This window comes from Struthio camelus, chromosome Z (assembly GCF_040807025.1).
Source record: "Struthio camelus isolate bStrCam1 chromosome Z, bStrCam1.hap1, whole genome shotgun sequence".
Lineage (NCBI taxonomy): Eukaryota > Metazoa > Chordata > Aves > Struthioniformes > Struthionidae > Struthio > Struthio camelus.
In genome coordinates, this window is record NC_090982.1 from 82,666,544 (window position 1) to 82,687,313 (window position 20,770).

At 39.9% G+C, this 20,770-nt stretch overlaps 1 long non-coding RNA gene across 1 annotated transcript; it reads left to right on the forward strand.

Annotated features, from left to right (window-relative positions):
- Positions 1-217: 217 nt before the first annotated feature.
- Positions 218-20,716, forward strand: LOC138064852 (uncharacterized). The gene is made up of 3 exons (XR_011138109.1): positions 218-320; positions 19,777-19,867; positions 20,210-20,716. It is a non-coding gene; the product is annotated as an uncharacterized lncRNA (long non-coding RNA).
- The last annotated feature ends 54 nt before the right edge of the window (positions 20,717-20,770 follow it).

The following is a 20,770-nucleotide window of genomic DNA, read 5'->3' on the forward strand; positions in this document are numbered from 1 at the left end:
ACACTGCTGTGCTGGGACTGTTTACTTGTCACATGGCGCTTAATCATAATAAATTAAGTTTTATTTTGCATTTTGCAGCATGCTAACTTGGCTCAGCAAGTAATGGGAGGAGCCTTGGGTCGCCAAATAGTGTTTCACTGAGAATAACAACAATTTCCCCCCCGGCAGGCTCGCATAAATAATGTATTCAAAAAGTGTCTCTTTTGAGTGGATTACTCTAGCTGCTTCTTGTTCTTAAAGCCTGTTGGAAGGTTTAACACCAGAAAGTCAGCCCTGCCGAGGCCACGATTATCTTCATTGAGCAACATTGCTGGGACATGGTGAGTCCAATCAAAACGGCTTCATATTACCAGAGAACTTAAAGGGCTTCTGCAAAGATTTGTGAAGGTCCGGCCAAGGTGACCCACATCCCATCTGAAGGCCTAAGTTGGTCTAATGGGGGCCTGAAACACTAGCAAACTGGAGAAGTGTTTCTCTTTCTTCTTTGTGCTAGCTTAAATGACAGCATGGGACTTCAGAGAACGAGGCCCAGAGCAAGGATCTACAAGACAACGTAAAACTGTAGCAGAGGACACCTAGGTCAAGCAGAGGAAGAAAAATAAAATACAAACTTTTTTAAGGTTAAGGGTAGATAAGCGTGGCACGAGATTGCCTCAGGAGACAGAGGAACCTCCGACGTTGTAGGAGGTTATCAGGACAGGTTAGACAAGCAGCTGTCAGGAGCAGTTCAGGAACAGTTCGCCTGCTTTTGAGTAGATAGATGGAGCAGTCCACCCCTCGAGGTCCCTCGCAGCCCTGCATTAGACGATTGATGGAAATTGTGATATGCTTGCAAGCAACTTCCTTCTGGGTTCAAATGGGCTAAAGTCCTGTTCTCTGGAGCTAATAGGTGTTTTGCCACTATCTGCATTAGGAGCAGGGCTAGATCCTTAATTAAAGCTATGATTAGCTGCAAATACATTTTTCTGGGACTAATGAAGGGCTTGCCACTCGTTAGTAGTAATTTCCCTGTGGGTATCTTCCCATTAGAAAAAAGAATGAGACCCAGTGGCTCTGACGGGCCATTAAATAACAGAAATGAATAGATCTAAGTATTTACAATTTGCCTGGGCTTCCACCTGATTTTTGGAGGTAGAGAAAGATGTGGCTCCCCCCCCGCCCCAACTCCTTTCACCTCTATGAATTGCTGCAAAATTATCCCCAGGTCCTATCTGTCAGACCTCAAAATCACACCTTAAGAGAATAGAGAACTAGAACAAATATTTCAATCCTTCTTTGTCAGCAGAGCGACAGAGTGTCAATGTTAAATGCATCCAAATACCTGTGCAGTAGAGCTGAGATTAGCTGTGTTGCTGCTCAGTCTGGGGCCTGCTGTAGCTACAGTGGAAAACTACAGATGTTTGTTTCCTATTCTAAAAAGAGAATCTCCTGAGATCCGCTGTTAAGTCTGCCGGAGATTACCTACGCCTTGAAGGTCATATCCCCAAAGCCATGTTGTCACAGGATAAAGCTCGTCTCTGTATCAAAATGAGTTGGCTAAACTCAACTCTGGCAGAAGTTTGGTTTTATTAGGGAAGTTATTTCTCAGATAAATGTGGTTAACATTTGTTCTCTGCCATACAGAACACAGTATTTATCTAATGTTCTTAGACTGGCCTCCTCAGCTGAGGTCTGTGACTGTGCCTGGGTGTAGTTTGGGCTGAAAATGAGGAGCAGGAATTAGTCTGGGGCCAAAATATCAAACGCCTATTTTTTACAGCATTGAGTCTCAGCAGGGTGCAGGTGTGGGGATTCTCTGATGTCTGAAGCTTTTGCTGAAACCTTTCCCTTCATATGAAGCATGGATGGGTTTCCTGTCCTCTAGCTGGATATCTATCTCCTTGGATATTTTAGGAATATATCTGTGCATTTTACCTTTTTAATGAAACTGTCCAGTGGTTTGGGCTTATACATATGCATTAGTGCCCCCCAGGAAATATGGTCTCCCTATTCCTTTGGAAAAGAGGAGGCATAACTACCATTGATAAGAAAGTGTCATTTAATATATAAAAGCTGCTGTCAGGCAAAAAATAGTATATTCTCAACTCTGCCAAATCCTAGGGGTTAAACTTTGCCAGTCCCTAGCCAGAAAAGACAACTTTGCTCTGTATATCTATGTATGTTTTATTAGTATGTATTACTTTATTTTCTTTACTTAATCTCTGTGCTCTAAGAGTGTCCTATGTAAATCAACAGGAAAAATTAAACAAGATAAGGCTGATCTGAAGAGGAGAGAGAAAAAGAAATGTGTGGGAACTGAATTTATGGTTTAGCTGGAGATGCACAAGATTTTGCGAGAACCCTCTTTAATCCAGTTTGAACAACACAAACGTGTTTGCTGTAATTCATAGGGTATAATGTGAGGTTTTATAGAGGTACTTTGTATTATACACTATATATTATTTGAGAGAGGAAAAATATTTCTGCCTTACAATTGTTTAGCACAAAAATTACGCTCAGTTTCCCTGGCCACACTGAATGATATTTCCTGCATTCAATGGTGTTATTAATTTTAATGAGACATATCTAAATTAGGCTTTGCTCACCCTATTTATTAGTTATAGTCCCATGAGATTCCTGTAACGGTATATCTGGCTCTTTTTATGGCTGGGCAATCCAGATCTGTGCAAACACCAGCCAAACATGGAAAGGGAATAAATAAACCCAGGAAATGGTGAAACTGAGGAAGAAATTACCGGGGCTGCAGGAGGGAGCTAAGTGTCTGCCACTTCCCTAGGGAGGACACGTTGCCCACAAGGGAATGTCTCGTCCCATGTCTGGCCCCAGGTTTAGGTTGATGCCTAGGGTTGTGCCCTTTTGGGACGCAGACAAGACAGTGAAACATTTCTTGACTTAAGAAAACAGGCTGGTTGCCTTAAATGCATCCAGTAGCTGCTTAATGATTCACATCCCATTAGAGTTTATTTCTCTACCAAATTTTATTTCCGTAACTCAACTTTCCCCAAGAACTGCTCTTGCGGGGGCATGTTCTGGTCTGTTCTTGCATTAGGATGCGCTGAGATTCAGCCCATCTCATGGGCAGATCCCAGGGGCATGTCAGCAGCCAACTCTCTTATGCAATGAATGCCCCATCTCCATTCAAATAACCCTTTTGCAGCTGGCTGGATGCTCTCCTCTCTTCAATAAATTTCCAGTGTTCTGTCCTTCTTGAACACAGCAGCTCATATATGTGGACACCTAAAGTTGTGCGGTTACCTCAGAAACGTCTAAAGAAAAGAGTGCCCTGCAGCATAAAGGGAAAAATATTGAGAAGCCTTTAGAAATGTCTATATGCTTAAGGAGGTAAAAAGACTTATTTAAAATTCTATCAAATTTGAGAATGATACTGTATACATGCAGACAGTCAACCTATGAAATACATTTAGGAAACAGGAAAAGCAATCCAAGAAATGAGGCCAGCTAGTCTGATTTTAATAGGGTATAGGGTTTTCCTGGAGGAGAGAATCATCCACGGTCTGCAAGCTAGTGGGAAATGGCAAAGAGGAACTCCATTCAGTCTCCTCAGAAAAGAACTATAACAGATCTGGATTTTGCTATAGCATTTTGATACCGCATATTGTAGGAAATTCTTGGTTAAGGTGGGAGAACATGGGGCAAGCATAAGAATTGTTCTGTTGACAAGGAACTGATAAATAGGCAGATAGCAATAAGCAGTTCTGACACGATTAAGAAGATGTTTCTTGTGGGATTTCTCTTTCAACAAATTGTAATTAATATCTTCTTTAATGGTCTTGAGCTGGGAAGTAGGCTGACAAGACTATCCCTCAGGAAAGACACAAGATAATATTGAGGATGGGGGGAATAGAAATGCGATTGCAGTGTTCATGTGCTCGTACACAGAGAAAGGTTATGAGTTGGTAGATTGATAACAAGAGTTTCTGCCATAACCTGAAGTCTCAGCTGGAGACAGCCAGGGAGAACAAAGGGGAAGATTATTAACCAGCAACGTGGAAGGACCATGAAAAATGCCAGTATGATCCTGCAGTGGAGGTAGAGATGGGAAATATTAAAGACATATTGTACAAGGCAGCAAGACACCTCAATAAGAATTATGTGTATATTTTGGCCATCTATATTTGAGAGAGATGAAATAAGTCTGAAATAAGTGATAGAAGAGAAATACAGAATGTACTATTAAAGTGCAAGGGGATGAATAATAAGTATTTCTACTGTGAATATGGGACCATCAGTTGTAAAAAACTCAGCCATGGCTGTTTTAACAGATCAAAGAGTGATTGTGAGCCACGGATATGATAAGACTACCAAAATGATGAACGTTATTTCAGGATGTGTGACACAAAATATTTTCACTAAAGACAGTGAAGTGATAACGCTGTTGGACAAGATACTGGTGAAACCACGTGTTTGAAATAGAAACAGAAAAATCCACTGACCTATTCATAAGGAAGGAATCCCTTCTAAAAGAGCTTGCTTTGCCCCAGAACAAAGGCTGAGAGGGGTTATGATGTCTATTAAGGTATTCCTAGGGGAACGAACATCAAGAAAGGAAAAGAACTAATTAAATGAGAAGATAATGTTGACCCAAGGACAAATGGATATGAGTGAGAGATGAGTCAACATGTGAGCGGAACATCTGAGGAGACTTTCTAGCCAAGAGGCAAGAAACATTACTGATATAAACTGGACTTTGAGAAATTTGTCATTGGAATTTCATGCTGAAGAAGCTTGCAACACTGTTGTGCTGCAGCTGAGGATTCGGGTATGAGTGCAAGTTCTGGGGAGCTGTGGACCTCAGTCCTGGGAGACTCTATAATTCCAAATAATTCTGAGAGCACTGATTCACATGGTCTGATGTCACTGAACCTCTTAAACCTAGTCCATGCGGTCACTATGATGCTATTTCATTCACTTCAGAGATCCTTTAACTTATTGTGGCCAAATTTTCAGTTCAGGGCAAAATCATTGGACATTAGTAATTCCAGAATTTGAATCTGTCACTGGATTTTAAAATTTTATCAAGCTATGGTATCTTTAAAAAAAAAAAAAAATTCTGGAAGGGGTCTTGGGAAGGAAATGGTTACATTAGTTAAATCCTTTCAAATTAAGCTCAATATAATATCATTTAAGAGGGAAAGAGGGAGAAGAGAATGCATTTTATCCATCAACCTGAACTGTAATTTAGGTCTAGCTTCTTTATGAAATAGTATTAGAACTCTAAGGAAATAAGTCAGCTACCTTAAACCATCACAAAGATCATCAGAATATTACTTAATTGGTACTAGTATTTTTCTAAAGGTCTAGAAATTGGAATTTTAATATCCAGTAATCGCACAACTACAGAGTTGATAGCTTTCTCTCCGAAGCATCACCTTATTGCATTAGCAGACTAGTTTTAGAAAACAATTCAAAATCATGTCTCCTCTGACTAGAGGTAAAACAAGATCTCTATTGCATTTGCGACTCTAAAAACTAGAAAATAACAAATAATTAGGAATAATGTCCAGGATTATCTGAAAGATAGAAGGATATTTTAGTGGACTAAACAAATACGTGCCCCTAATCTATCACTACATGATTGCTTAGTGAATAGGACTTTTTGTGATGATTATTATTATTTGAAATTCCTGCTTCATTTCATTACTTTGTTGCAAACTTTCCGGGAAAAGTCACTTTATCTTTCAGTACCACTATTTCCCCTGTGTTTAAAGGAAATAATATCATTTCTTGGCCTGACAGGGGTGTTAAGAGGACAAATGTTTTAAAGATTGAAAGGCGTTCTTTAACTGTAGCGTAGGAGCTGGGATACAAAAAGAAATAAAATCTAGTCTCACAAACTCTGCTTCATGGCTGTGTAAAATGAAGGCTCTCATCTATTGAGAATACATGTAGTTGTGGGGAAGTGAAGTGAGAAAAGATGATGTGATGGTAGAATTAGGGTGAGAGATATCTGTAACCAAGCATACTATCTCCGTCTCTGGTAAAGAAAAAAAACCGTAAATGTCTTAAACCCAGTCAACTGTCTAAATATAATAATGATATCATTATACAGTCTGCACCCACTGACAAATGGAAGGCACTGTAGAACTGTAAAGCACTTCAAGTAAATAGTAACACAATCTCATCAGAGGTTAAAAAGTGAACTCCTAGTCTTGGCCTCATTCGTATTATTTTTCATTCTTTATTTTTTATTGAGTTGGTTATTGAGGTCATTATATAATGTTCTTCAATTTATCTGGAGTATACCAGTTGACAATGGGACCCTTGAGTGACGAAAGAGCCTTGTAGCTGGTATTAATATTGTATTTCATACAAAAAAAAAAAATTCTTCCTACAATATAGCCACCTTAAAAAAGTATGAAAGACAGAGGTTTCTGTCGGTTTCTGAGCTCTAGGCTCTGCCTTAGAGGCTTGCTGATGTCAAACCACAAATGCAACTTGGAAGTTGACAGAAAAGGATTTTTTTTTTTTTTTAATCCTTCCATTTGTTCTGGATTAATGAGATATGTATGCATACTCACATGGGCTTGTCTGCATCCTTGCACATGCAGAGAAACAAATTCCATAAATGAAGCATCGTAAGGAATTTATTAAAAAATTGTTAGAAAAGACCTGACAAAAATCTGACTTTTGTGATAGGGCTTTCATATGGCTTCCATTCACATGTGCAATGTCTCTTTCTTTAAGGTTTTGAAAAGGAATAAAAGTGCGAGAGTAGCCATCAGTTTTTCTGGAGGTAAATCTTTCAGAGAGTTACCCGAGGTTTTCAACCGTGGACCAACCCCACCTTCTTTTCCCTTGCTCATTGTGGTATATTAATACATGTTTATTTACTTCTTTAGAATTTCTCAGTTCAGATGCATTGTGGATCTTGCTGCACTCTCATAACATCTTGCCTGTATCTCACCTTAGAAGCTGTTTTACTTTGGTAGGAAGCTAGCTGAGTCTTCACAGAATCACAAAACGTTGGAGGTTGGAAGAGATTTTTGGAGGTCATCTAGCCCAGCCCCCCTGCTCAAATAGGGTCACCTAGAGCACATTGCCCAGGATTGTGTCCAGAGGGCTTTTGAACATCTCAAAGGATGGAGACTGCACAACCTCTCTGGGAAACCTGTTCCAGCACTGTCACCCTCACAGTAAAGAAGTTTTTTATGTCCAGACAGAAATTTTTGTGTTTCAATTTGTGCCCATTACCTCTTGTCCTATCACTGGGCACCACTAAGAAGAGTTTGGCTCCATCTTCTTTACACCCTCCCTTCAGGTATTTAAATGCACTGATACAATCCACCTTCTCTTCTACAGGCTAAACTGTCCCAGCTTTTTCAGCCTCTCCTTATATGAGAGATGCCCCTGTCCCTTAATCATCATTGTGGCCCTTCACTGGACTCACTCCAGTACCTCCATATCTCTCTTGTAATGGGAAACCCAGCGTTGGATCCAGCACCTCAGAGGTGGCCTCACCAGGGCTGAGTCAAGAGGAAGGATTACCTCCCTTGACCTGCTGGCAATGCTCTGCCTGTTGCAATGTAGTCTGCCATTGACTTTCTTCAGCACTCGCGCACGTTGCTGGCTCGCAGTCAACTTGCTGCCCACCAGGACCTGCAGGTCCTTCTCTGTAGAGCTGCTCTTCAACAGGTCCGTCCCCTGGCTGTAGTGGTGCTTGGGGTTATTCCTCCACCAGTGCAGAACTTTGTATAACACCTGTTAAACTTCGTGAGGTTCCTCTCTGCCCAGCTCTACAGCCTGTCAAGGTCCCTCTGAAAGACAGCACAGCCCTCTGGGGTATCAGCCACTCCTCCTAGTTTTATATCATCAGCAAACTGGCTGAGGGTGCACCCTGTCCCATCATTTAGGTCATTAATGAAGATATTAAACAATATACCAGTATGAAGATATTAAACCATATAAATGATTTTAGTCACTTCAGACTTGTAAAGACAAGTTATTTTCCCATTTGAAAAACAAAAGTTATTTATAACACGGTTCTTATGTTTTGACATCTGTTTTCTTTTTCCAAATAATCCAACTGCACTGCTACCTTTTATACTCCTTAAAATAATGTTAGACTGTGTAACAGTCTGCAAGAAGCAAATATAATCTTTTTTTGCTTGAAAATGAATACATTAGTGTTAGTAAGGAAGAACTGAGCTCCTAGATGCCAATTCTAGAGACATAGCTCTGAATTTTGAATTTTACTATTAATTCTTGCTTGTAAAAAAGAACAGCACAAAATATAAAGATTATAGTAATTTTGAATTTTGAGAAAATGTCAATCCCACCCAAGTTCTTGGGCATACCACTGGTTATATGAATAAAAACTTTCCTGGTCTTGGTCTCCTTCCCCAAGATTTGAGATTTCTCATAAGAGCTAATAAGTTGCTTCTAATGTCTTCCATGCTGAGAAGCCTAAAATGTTCCAAAAGTCACAAGCAGCATAAGGAATATAGTAGAAAAGGAGGGGAGCATCTTTTTTATTTCTCCTTTTGTCTAGGAAGAAAATATGAAATTTGTTCGCTATGCCTGGATATCAGGTGACTTGATTACTCTGGTGGCTGCCAACTGTGCAACTGCCTTGAGCAAATGGCCATAGTGTATTTGCTTACTGACTTGGCTGATTTTCCTCTTTTCCAGATGTGTGCCACACCTGCTGCACACAGAGACTTATCTCACAGAATAAGAACAGTAAACTGTTAGAGTTACTAGAAATGCAGTCATCAAATGCCCCAGGGCACAAGCTGCAGGTCCAATCCATCCAGAGAGCTTCACATTTTTCTAGGGGCAGCCTTGGGGGTGGAGATCTGGAAGACTGGCACATTGCTGCACGCACATCCACTTCATGGGCTCCCCAGTTTGTCTTATCATTTCTGTTTAAACTCATTCTGATTTTCATTGCAGAGATAACCTTCAAGAGTTTCTTCCATTTCTTTTCAGCTAAGAAGCCATTCATGCACCAGAAAAGCACAGAGATCCTCCTGTCCTTCTTTAAAATAAGACTGACTACTGTCTAATCCTAACATCTCCCTACTTTTGGGTGCTTGGTGCCTTAATTGTTCCAGAAAGGGAAGTACAGGGATTACTTAAGAGTGTTTAGTTCTCAATGCAAGAGACTATTCACAGTAGCTGTTGGACATTTTTTCCCCTTTTGGTCAGCCATGGGCTCTAGCAAAGAGAAGATGCTGCTAATCATGGATTATCCCCAAAACCTACACTGGTAGTGTGTTTCTCATCTCTTCTCCTACTTTGAAATGGCTCATTTAATAAGCTTTTACTTTGATAACAATTCTGCAGTCTGGTAGATCACATCTCAGGAGTGCATTTGTCACTGTCATATCTAGAAGAAAAAAAGCTCCTGACGTTCAGTCTAAATTAAAAGGCAATAAATGTTTAAAGAGATAAGAATTAATAAATAATCTTTTATTTCTTTCCATGTAGTAATTATTCACCCTGGGGTTAACCTAAATACCACCATCTCCCTTTCCCCCCAGGGCTTCTAAGCAACACAGGCAAAATAAAACTTGGGTACTTTGAGGATCAGGATAAAGCACTTCGTCTTGGATGATGAGCAGAACTAAGAAACCCTAGATCTGGCCTTGCTGATTTCCCTGGCACCAGAGAAGAGGGTGAAGACTGAGCTAGATGCAGAAATGATCACATACACACACTCCCACCCCTAACAGCAACAACAGAGAAAGTAAAAAGCCTATGTTAAACCAGGCAGGTGAGAGGCGGAAACCACTTGCTGAAAAGTCATCCACTATTCAAACAGCAGGCACACTAAACAGGTGGCTGGGTGCCCAGTTAGTAGAACTCTTTATAGGCAGAGATGCTCATAGTATCAGACTGTGCCTAAAACTGACTCAGCTCCTCCCTTTCTAGTAATCAGATCTTAGTTTTATTTTCAGTCTTCCTGCCTCCTCTCCCACAGAAGTTAGTAGGTGGGGAAAGAAGAGGAGAAGGCTAATTATTAGCAGAAAATAAAGTAAGTTCAGGCAAAATAGTCGTCTCACCAAACACAAGAAAGCTCCAAAGCCCTTAATTATGCTGTTATTTTTTTATACATTCTCTGTTCGTTTGTTAGAAAATGCCAAAATACTGTCTGAAGTATGATGTGGTCTTAATGTTGGAGGTGGTGTCTTAGGGAGCAGGCTGTAATAACAATGGTTCTGAGTGATGTATATTTACATATATACCAGAAGAAAGTCCCTGGCAAGCAGAGAGTAGCAATAGTAGCCCTATGATGGGTAGTCACATACTGAGGTGACACATATATTTAACAGTATTTTAGGACTACCCTAGTGTCAGCATTTCCCTGATGGCTTTCTGAAGATACCTGCATTTTTTTCCTAAGGAGAAGCAAGAAGGTTCCGTGCTTGATACATTCACCTACTGAAGACCTGGCTCAGAGTAGCCTTCTGACCATTGCTACCCTGCAGCGGAAGATCAGCATCTCTTCCACCTGCTGTAGAGACAAGAGGGCATCTTTAAACACAGTGAGATGCAGGCATATCCTCATCTGCTTGGAGCTGGAAGCAAGGGGAAAGGATAGCTTCAGAAAGGCTACATACTCAAATATGTAGCCAAGTCTAAAGCAAGCAACATGAAAACTAACCTAGCGTAGTTTGGTGTTGGGATCCGCCAAGCCTGGTTTTAGCTAGCTCAGATATTATTTAGGCTAGTCTGAACAGGTTGTGGTGTTTGCAGGCAGTGGTCAATGGAAGGATATAGAAAACCTGTCTGGTTTGGGGGAATGTCCTTCACAGAAAATGGAGAAATAACCTATACAACTCTGGCCACAATATTCTACACTGAAAATTTCAGAAGAACTTTAAGGGTTTTTGAAACCATCCTTCAGTTCTCTTTTCTTCAATTTACTGAGAATAAAACACAACTAATAGTATCTATTTTGTCTTGTACTTTGAAGAGCTGGTGCCTACAGCTGTATATCACCTCTGTACAGCACCTCTTACCAACTGTTCTGGTATTGTCCTGCACATGAACTGCAGCAGTTACTGTCAGTGAGTAAGATGGAAGTATTTATTGTGATAATGTTATTGGTGTACATCCGAGCTTTGCATGAGCCATTTCTCCAGAAAGCAAAGTTTGCGTGTTTCGCTTCTGCTCTTTTTTTTGGTATTCTCTTTATTGACTCAACCTCTGACACCACTGCAAGAGTATGATACATATTTATTTTTACTTTTAGCTTATGATGCAATGTAGGTCATTGCAGGCTGCATGAGTAAAACATTCAGAGCTCAGTAAAAGGGGGTTAACTACGTTTTATTTCCTTTCTTTCCTTAGTCACAGAAAATAGATTGGATATGGTAACACTTTTCAGTAAGTGGACATTAATTAATGCTAAATTACACCAGAATTCCTCTGGAATCACATATTAACAATCACACTAAGACCAAAAGAGCTTGCTATGATTAATGTTTTTGTAAGGAGTATCAAAGAAATTAATATCCATTTGTCACTTATAATAAAGTGTTGCCGATTAATTTCACGCCATTTTCTTTCCTGCTTTGTCATAAAAATGAGGTGCTGGAAGTTTAACGTGTTGAATACTAGAGAAGTGTGAGTTTCCACTGTCTGACCTAGTTATCACTTTTTGGTGCAACTGGTTGTCCTGCCACAGGTCCGGGATATCTTGTATGCGAAACAGAGCAAGTGTCTGTTGGCATGGGATGCAGAATCTGGGCAAGACGAAGAGTTATTTTAATGCACCTGCCATAATTCACCTCTTAGTGTTGGAAATTCGAATCCTCAGACAATTCATTAACTTGACAAACACCGTAATGAGTGCAGAAAATGGCAGCACATAAATCCATTCTCTTGACAAAGAACATAATGAGAAGGGGAAGCGATACAAACTAAATAGTGATCACTTTACTGTTTGGAGACTATATATCCTCACTTCTTGTGTCACAGCGGCTCTTCTCCTTCTCTTCCCTCCCTCCCCACCAGCTGATTGGCGAGACCTAGACAGTGAAATCCTGTGGCTTGCTGGGACTCCCCGCTATCAGGCTGGCTACACCTCAGGGTCTCCATAACCTCTTTTGTTCTGTGTGTAACTCAGCATCTACAACTCCCAAATAAGATAATGAGTTAAGAGATACTTAGTTTCTGCCAGTGAATCTCTTCGGTTTTCTTTTAGAAAATGTATATCAAGCATCTAACCATCATTTTGTTCTCTATAATTTCTTAAGAGATTTCAGAAGTTACTCTTGACTTAAGCAGTAAGGAAACTGGTATAAAAGGATGCAGATAACTAATTCAAAAATGCATCATCCTCAAACTGTACTAGTCTGCCTGAAGATAAGAAGCATATGCTGGGAAATCCCCCAGGAAACTTGCATTTTTGACACTGACCCTATATACAAACTACCCAAGGATCAAGTTCCTGTCTATCTGATTTGGACCAGAGATCTGAACTCACAGCTGCATGCTGAGATCATTGGCATATGACACGCTGAATGAATTATTCTGTTGTAGATATAACATCTTATATGAAATAGTATAAAAAGTTAAACATTCTGTATAAAATAACTAAACATTCTTAGTAGAAATTTGAATTCAAGTCTCCAGGTGACTGCCCTGATCACCAGACTATATAAACAAAGTCTGGCCCTCCCCTCAATCCTTAACACTCCAGAATAAAATTTGCATGGAAATGGAAGATGCAATTTCAAATTCCCTCTGCAACCAGGAAAAAGAAGGAGATAAGTCTTGCTTTCTCAAACCGTGGTTGAATCCTCTGTCCACAGCTATATAGTAAGGTATAATAAAGTATTTCTGTAAAGCAAAACTCAGGTTCAACCAAAAATTGAACTTACTGTTACAAATTATGGAATGAAGGTCTTTGACCTATACAGGAGATCAGGCATAATGGTTAGTGTGTAACTGTCCATCAAATCAGAGTCACCATATGTGGATTTACACGGACAGCTCCTTAGTCACAGTAAACTTACGTAATTCCTGGAGGTCACTTTTTATTTGGCCAAGTTCAAGAACTGCAGGGAGAATCATGCATTATACAAGAGGGCAAGACAAGTCCTAATGATCTCTTTAGGCCTTAAAACTTGGCATTAGATCATTGTATAATCCAGTAGAAGAAGCCAATATACAAAATACTAAGATTAAATTATTTTCAAGGGGCTAGTTTTTTACTATTTATTTTTCTTGTGTCTGAAGGACTTTTCTAGTGGTTAGTGAAGGAGCCTGTGATATCCTGTTACTCATTCAGGCAGTAGCAATTTGAAAATTTCCCTTCCACGCATAAGTCTTTCAGGAAAGAGAGTCCTTTCTGAAGTACACTTCATCCTGGACTTCCCACCAAGATGTAATTTTACAAAGCTTAGTAATTAGTGCAATTCTTTAATGGTACAACTGAAGTCTTAGCGTTTGCAAAATGCTTGGAAAATTTTGCACAAAAGGTGCTATATAAAAGCCAACTCTTATTAATAAAGTCAATTGCATTCCATTTTTTACACATAAAATTATCCCAGTATCCACTAATCCAATAATTCCATTGAAAATATAGTTTGCTTTTCTTGGCATCAGCAGCACAGACCATTTAACATAATATAAAACTTTCTTGCTGCTGTAAAGTGAAATCGTAGCATTTATTTGAGCCTTTCTTTCTAGCTCCTTTTTATTTCTGAGGAAAATGCTCACAGGGCATAGCTAGCTAAACTGCATATTTTACCCTGTAGATTCTTTAATTTTCTGACCCTGAAACCTGAAATATTGAAACGTGCGAAACAAAGCCTGTTTCTAAGTACTCAGTATCAGAGGAAATTATCAAAGCTTAGGGAAACCGGGAAATCTATGTAGTAAGCACAAACAAGTAACTATTGAATCTTTAATTTTAGTACAGTGCTGTGTAAAACAGCCTTCCATCTCCTCTGTATTCGTCCCAAGTCCTACATGACCTTCGGCTCTAAAGATGAGAGTCATATATTTAACTACAGTATTTTTTATTTACTATGGAAGCTGAGATGCAAAACACTTAATCTACATCATAAAATGAAAGTGGCTGAGTCTGCAGTGACCTTGACCACTCTTACTCTAAAAGTTGATCGTTTCAAACAAGTGCAGCCTTTCAAACAAGTGCTAAACTGGATGCAAGTTCACGGCATGTATTATTTTTCAAAATCTGTTTGTTTTTTCCGGGGAGGGGGGAATCAGAGCATACCAATCTAGAAGATATTTTGCATGTATTTATTTATAAGCGCATAGATTTTCTGTGGTTAAATGGCAGTGAGGAGGAAGTGCCAGTGAGAGGTTTTCAGGGGAGTTATCCCTATTGACCTTCCGTGGTCATTGAATACCAAGCTGCCTTTTGTCAATAGCAAAGCACAGAAAATTGAAGCCAGAAGCATGAACACATTCATCGACCAAACATGTTACCCTCACAATCAGTGGTAAAACTCCTTGTACTCCCCCGCACTGGCATTTGGGGTGGTACTAAGGCATCAGCCACTTCCCTGGGTGAAACAATGAAATTCTGCATAGTCCGTTCCTTCAAGCAAAGCCACAAATCCACAGCTGCTGTGGATCTCCTCTTTCACAGGATATGGTCCTTTCATTGTCTTATATACCTTTTGTTAAAAAACGAACCAAACAAAAGCCTTGTGTTGCATTGCTTGAATCATATTTTTACTGGAATAAGCACAGGCCCTTTTGGGCAAATAGACTACATATTGGAGTCTTGCATTTTTGGCAGGTTTTCCCTTTCCTGATTAGTGCTTCTCAGATGCTCTTGACTCAATGCCTGCACACTGTCACTCTTTTCCCTCTTTTTTCTTGTAACATTAGCATACTTTCCCCTGGAGGGGTGGGAAGTGTCCTAGCTCAAGCTATCACCTAATTTGTTGACTAGAGCATTGTCCTAGAAGGTGGGGCAGTGTTTTTTGTTCTCCATCAATTTAAAGCATCAAGCATGCTGCCACCTTTTCCTGGGTGAACCTATTTTACATTAGTTGCATGCCCAAAAAGGAGTGGTTGTAGGCACTTCCTCTGAGGGTGGATAATGATATCCAGAGCCTGGTTGGACAACAAATCCCTGTAAACATCCAGGGATTTAGATCGCCTCAAAGCTGCAGGTCCTCTGTGGTATAGCTCCAGATGACTCTTTGTGTAATGCAGATTTTGGAAAGCCAAGGAAGTGAACTTTTTTTTGTTTTGTTTTCCTTTCTGGGGAGGCCCTCCCCTTTTCAGAAATGACTGAGCAGGCCAGGAACCAGGTTTCTAAGTTCTACTTCCAGGCCTGTAATTTTAGTTGCTTATGTTTTTTTTCTTTGTTGGCTAAGGCCTTATTTCGCTCACCAAAAGCAGGAGAAGGGACATAACCCTAGCAGACCCCAGAAGGACATCTTTTGTGCTTTTATCCGAAATTTGCTTTGCAGCTCTTCGATTCAAGCCCTGATTCCACTCCCTACAGGGGAGCAGAAGCTGCAGAACCCACATGCCCTGGTCTGTCTGCCCTCTCCCAGATCTTCCTTCCTTTGACCAAACTAGGGACATTTATTTATAGATACCCTTATGCTGCAGCTTTTGTACTTTACGTTTTGAAGGAAAAAAACAAACCCATACCAGGATGCAAAGGCATTGCCAAATTTACTGAGGTTTCACAGTCAATCAAACTGGCAAAGCAGTGTCTGCAGACATTTGCAGATTTGCTCCTCTGTGCCATTTAGTACAGCTTATTTGTTCAAAATATTGCATAACATTAACATTTTTAAATTATCCTGGCATGAGAGAGCAATGTAATAACGTTCCCATGCCACCAAGTCGGGGGACAATGAACGTGGTAAAGAGGGACATGAAGATATTTAAGGTAACAATTAGAGACCACTCAATCCAACACGATAAACTGAAATAGATTCATAAAGTTAATACCAATTCCAGAGATTATAGACCATTTTATGGGACGTGCTATATAACTTCTGCTCCTTCTCCCAAATTTATGATCTTTACCAGAGATTTGAAGCAAAACACTGTAGCATTTGAATTCGAAAGGTCAATAAAGGAAAAGAAAAAAGAAAAAGAAAGAAAGAAAGAAATTAGAAAAAAGCTAGAGGAGGGGATTTCACTCGTTTTGTTTGTGGTGCTGTTATTTTGCCAACTAAATTGCTATAAAGACAATAAAAACAAAGCATCTGTGGAGAATGAAAGTTTGCCTTCATGAAGAGAGATACTGTGCATTCTAAAAGCCTTTAAAATGGTATTCCTCAATAAATAAATTAATTAATCAACAAGTTGTACAAGGCCACATAAAACTCACCTCACAGCTCATTAATCTTTGAGCAATTTGGGGGGCTTTTTTAGGTGAAATAAATCCCTGCTGCGGAAATGTTTATATGCCAAATTGTAAGGCATGCTGATGAAACAGAATTTGCCTTGAGGCTGGGAACTCCGTCTCCTCACACCAAAATGGTTAGAAACATGGAGAAGAACAAAATAAAGTAAAAATCATCTCATAAAGAGGTGTGATTAGGAAGGCTGAGTTTGCTTGTGTGAAAGGAAGATGAACAACAAGAAGTGAAGTGTAAAAATGCAAGCCACTGAGAACTCAAAGAAGCCACAGTTTTCTTGTTTTCTGTTTTAAGTAGTCATTTTATAACATACTGAGATCAAAAGTTTTGCACTCCTGTAGTCAGAGAGCTATCACAGACCTTCTTTTCAATATCATGATCGTGGGGATGTAGGAGGTGAGCGTTTGAAAACTTGCCCGTTTTTCCATTCATATCTGCTAGGCTAATAAAACACATACCTCTTTACAAAGCTTCTCTTCTTTTTGGAAGAAGAAGCCAAGGTCAGTCTGTGCTCAGCATCCTGACAGACGCTCAGAGTGCAAGAAGTCATAGGCAGCGATAAAATGGATGTTGGTGTGAGTTTGTGTCAGGGAGAGAGACAGAAGCATGTTCTTTTTGTTAAATTAAAGAAAACAATCACCTGTGTTTTCCTCTGGACATTTCAAAAGGTGTTGACCTTTGAAAGCGACTCAGAGAATGGGCCAAAAAACTATCAAGGATCCAAAGATGTTTCCTGATGAAGAACACTTCAAAGAATTTTAAAAAAGAAATGTCTGTTGAGACTGTGTATGACTTGCAAAGTCATCACTTCTTTCAGCTGAGAGAGAATGTTTGTGACAAAGGAGCTGACAAAATGCACTATAAATATGGCTACCTAATATGATGTGGAAGTGAGAAAATGGGCCTCTCCAAGAAAACTTCACAGCGTCTGAATAGCTGATGGTGAATTCAATGAGATAGAAAAATTTTATGCTGACCCAGCACAGCCATCCTCAAGAGACCAGGCGGAAAGGCTGGGATGGCACTAAGTGACAAGGAGATGGAAAAGTAACCTACTTTTCCCATATTTAAGTGTACAGCTGGTAGAGATTTCCAAATGTTAAAAATGCTTTTGGTACCAGGTACAGACCAAATGAGAATCAGGACTGTGGTTTTAGAAAAGAGAAATAGTACAGTGGTGGGAACTGCCTCAGTGAAACTTTGCCCTTGGCCCCCTTGTCTTTAGCCACGGAGCTGGCAAGCAAGTGAAAGATAATTTTTTCAAGGGGGAAAAAAAGGAAATACTTTGAAATATGTTATATATCTCCTGGAAAGTGATCTTTTGGGAAGTGTCAGGAAGGGAACAATAAGAGAAACTGAGGCCTAAATAAGAATAGCTATAGTCACTGATGTGCAAGTCCATGCTAGAACTGAGAAGCCTTCCCGAGGCAATTCGGATTTGAGAGTGATATACATCTCCCACCACCCACATACGTGCACATTTTACATGTCTCCCCCATCACCCTCCCCACACTTTTTTCAACAATCATCTACTTCATAAAAAACACATTAGCAAAAAAATTCTGGCCAGTCCTTGTTCATAAGACCTTCACAGTGAAATTCAGCATAGCACAGAAGACACTCAGAAGTTCTCTGTGTAAACTGAATCCTTTTTCAGGATGAAAGCAAAAATCATGAAATGAAATCCTACTTCAGACCTCTGCTCGCAGGCTAAGTACTCCCTGCATTTCTGGCATTATCCGTACAGATAATGTAGACTCAGAAAGAATATCCTAAATGTGCAGTCTATTTATATCTTTCCCAGCGAGGAATCAATAGGCATAACAACCTCCCCAAAGGTGGGACGTAAACATCAGGAGAGATCTCAGCCGGAACAAAAAAACGTAGTATCTGCCATCTTATAATTAGAATTTAAATTTAATTAAGATGGAGAGAAAAATACTTATCACCCTTTCAATGAAATGCCGAGCCCTTGGTGCAGTTATCTAAACATAAGAGAGCAGCCTTTCTGAAACTTTAGTTAAACACAAAAGTCTCTCTCTCTAGAAAATGGATTCTAATCTTAATTCTCAAGTTTATAGTTAAGTGACAAAAAAAACGTGTCTAACTGTTGCTCTGGGTTCCTGTTATGCTTCTCTACCCTGAATCACCATACAGCATTGCAAGCCAATAGCTTAGCAGTAAGAAAGAGCCTCGTTTTACTAAATTAAGCTCAGATACGATGGTGTGCAGATGTGGCAGGACCTGACCAGATTTGAGATATGTAGGTGGGTAAACCCTAGTGCAAGATGAGCACTCGCTTCCCACTGTTCAGTAAACCAGAAGAAGGCAACTGAAAAGTTTTCCTATCTGCAGAAGCTACTGGCCTGCATCTGTCACAAAACCTAAGTAGGATATTTGCCTGCAGGACTTGGCGCTACCAAAACACATTTATAATACTAATACCTAAAACTAATACAGAAGGAGATCATTGTGAGTATAGTATGCGACTTCCCACAGAGAACACACAAAGCAATTTCACCTAGTTATTACTTTGTCAAGTATATAACATCTGGTTAAGCTGCTAGATATCTATTTATAAAAGCATTTAGTCTTGATTTAAGACTTTAAGCAATAGTGAATCCATCATGCTCTAAGATAAAATGTCCCAGTGGTTTATAACTTTCAGTGTTAAAAAAGTGAAGCAATTTGTAGTTTGAATTTATCTTCTACTGTGAACCATTGAAGCTCATTATGTTTTCCCTTTCCTAGATTAAAGAGCTGACTGCCAGTTACCTTTTCTTTTGCAGGTTCTCTCAGACTGATCAAACCAAAACTTAACCTTTCCTTGGATAAGTCTAAGAAGTAGAATTTCCTTGGTCCTTCACTATAGGGCACGCTTCCCCGACCACAGATCACTCTTGCAGTTCTTTCTGGATTTTCCCCTCATTTGTCAAAATTTTTGTGTGTATTCTGTAGAAGACTAGTCCTAGACCTGTGCTGTATGGAAAGGTGATATAGGATCCCAGCTTTAATGAGACCATAGTCCTTGATACACATCCCAGGAAGGTCTGTAGTCTGTTAGCTTCTGAGCATATCTTCCAGCATTTTACATATTCTGCAACTCATTGCAGTGTTACTGTTTTCTGAGACACCATCCTTAGTCCTGTAAGTGTGACCTAAATGCTTTGCTTCTACATGCTCAACCGGAATTTAATTGTAATATACATCCAAGTTAATCCAGCAGCTCATTAAAGACAAATAAAAATCATTATTTGGATGTAAAGTGTTGTTTGTTAAAGACCTGAAGTTGGCTTCAGGAAATCTGGGTTCTATTTTAGGCTTTTGCTGTAAACTCTCTATGTAAATTTTGACAATCAAGGGCACTTAATTTCTTCTGCGCCAGCTCCGCTCTTTAAAACGGAGTTACACTCTTCCCCCCTACCCACTTTTTATCGTCTAGGCAACCAGTGGAGTGAAAAAAATGCAAGCCTGAATAAGAGGAACAAAGTAAAGCCTGGAGAGAAAGCGCATGGTAAAAGCCTACAACCAGAGTAAGTAGCTTATTAGAAGCATAGAGTTGGAAAGAGCCTCTTGGGCCGTGTAATTCAGATTCCTCTATTGCAGAGGAGTGCTATGATCTCAGTTTTCATTTATCAAACTCCATTTTACAATTCGTTAGGCTTCCCCAGGTTTAAAATGCCTCTTCTGGCAATGTCAAATTTCCCATGCAATTAATGTCCTTTCACCTAAACAACTCTTTGGAGTCTGTGGTGCTTACACCGCCTATTTACCCATGTGAAGAGCTGACGCGTTGTCTTCCCAGTCCTCTTTGTTTGAAACTCCATCCTACAATGAAACATAACCCGATGCGTATCATATCACCCTATCTGCAGCGTCCGGCGAGTGTCCGAACGGATGATCTCCAGACTGAAAAGCAATACAGCAATGACTAGCCTCGTGAGGGCTGCGTGTTCACTCGCCTGCAGTAACCTGAACTCGGACGTCCGGATGACGGAGCCCGGTACCGTGGGGCCGGACCGCGTCGGCAGAACTGGCTTGCGGATCCAAGCGCGGTGGAGACAGGCTGGCAATGTCACCCCTGTGCTGGGGGTGACAAACACTGGGCTTTCCAGTCACGCAGCCAAGGCTGACATCTGTATTTTTTAAATATTTATCCCAGCGACATACAGTGCAGTGCATAGTTATTAGGATACAAATAAGATCAATTTCTCCTCTCTAGAGATAAATTCAGATTAATTTGCACTCCCTCTCATACCCTTGCTTTTTTTTTTTCTCTCTCTAAGCATTCTCTTTTTTTATTATTATTTTCCTCCCTGTTCCCTTCTAGACAGTCAACAAAACAATTAAATTGTATTCATGCATTATTGTAAATCCAATGCCAGGACACTGAATTGTTGTCTCAGGGAAAGTACAGAAGTGTGGTGAGTACTAAA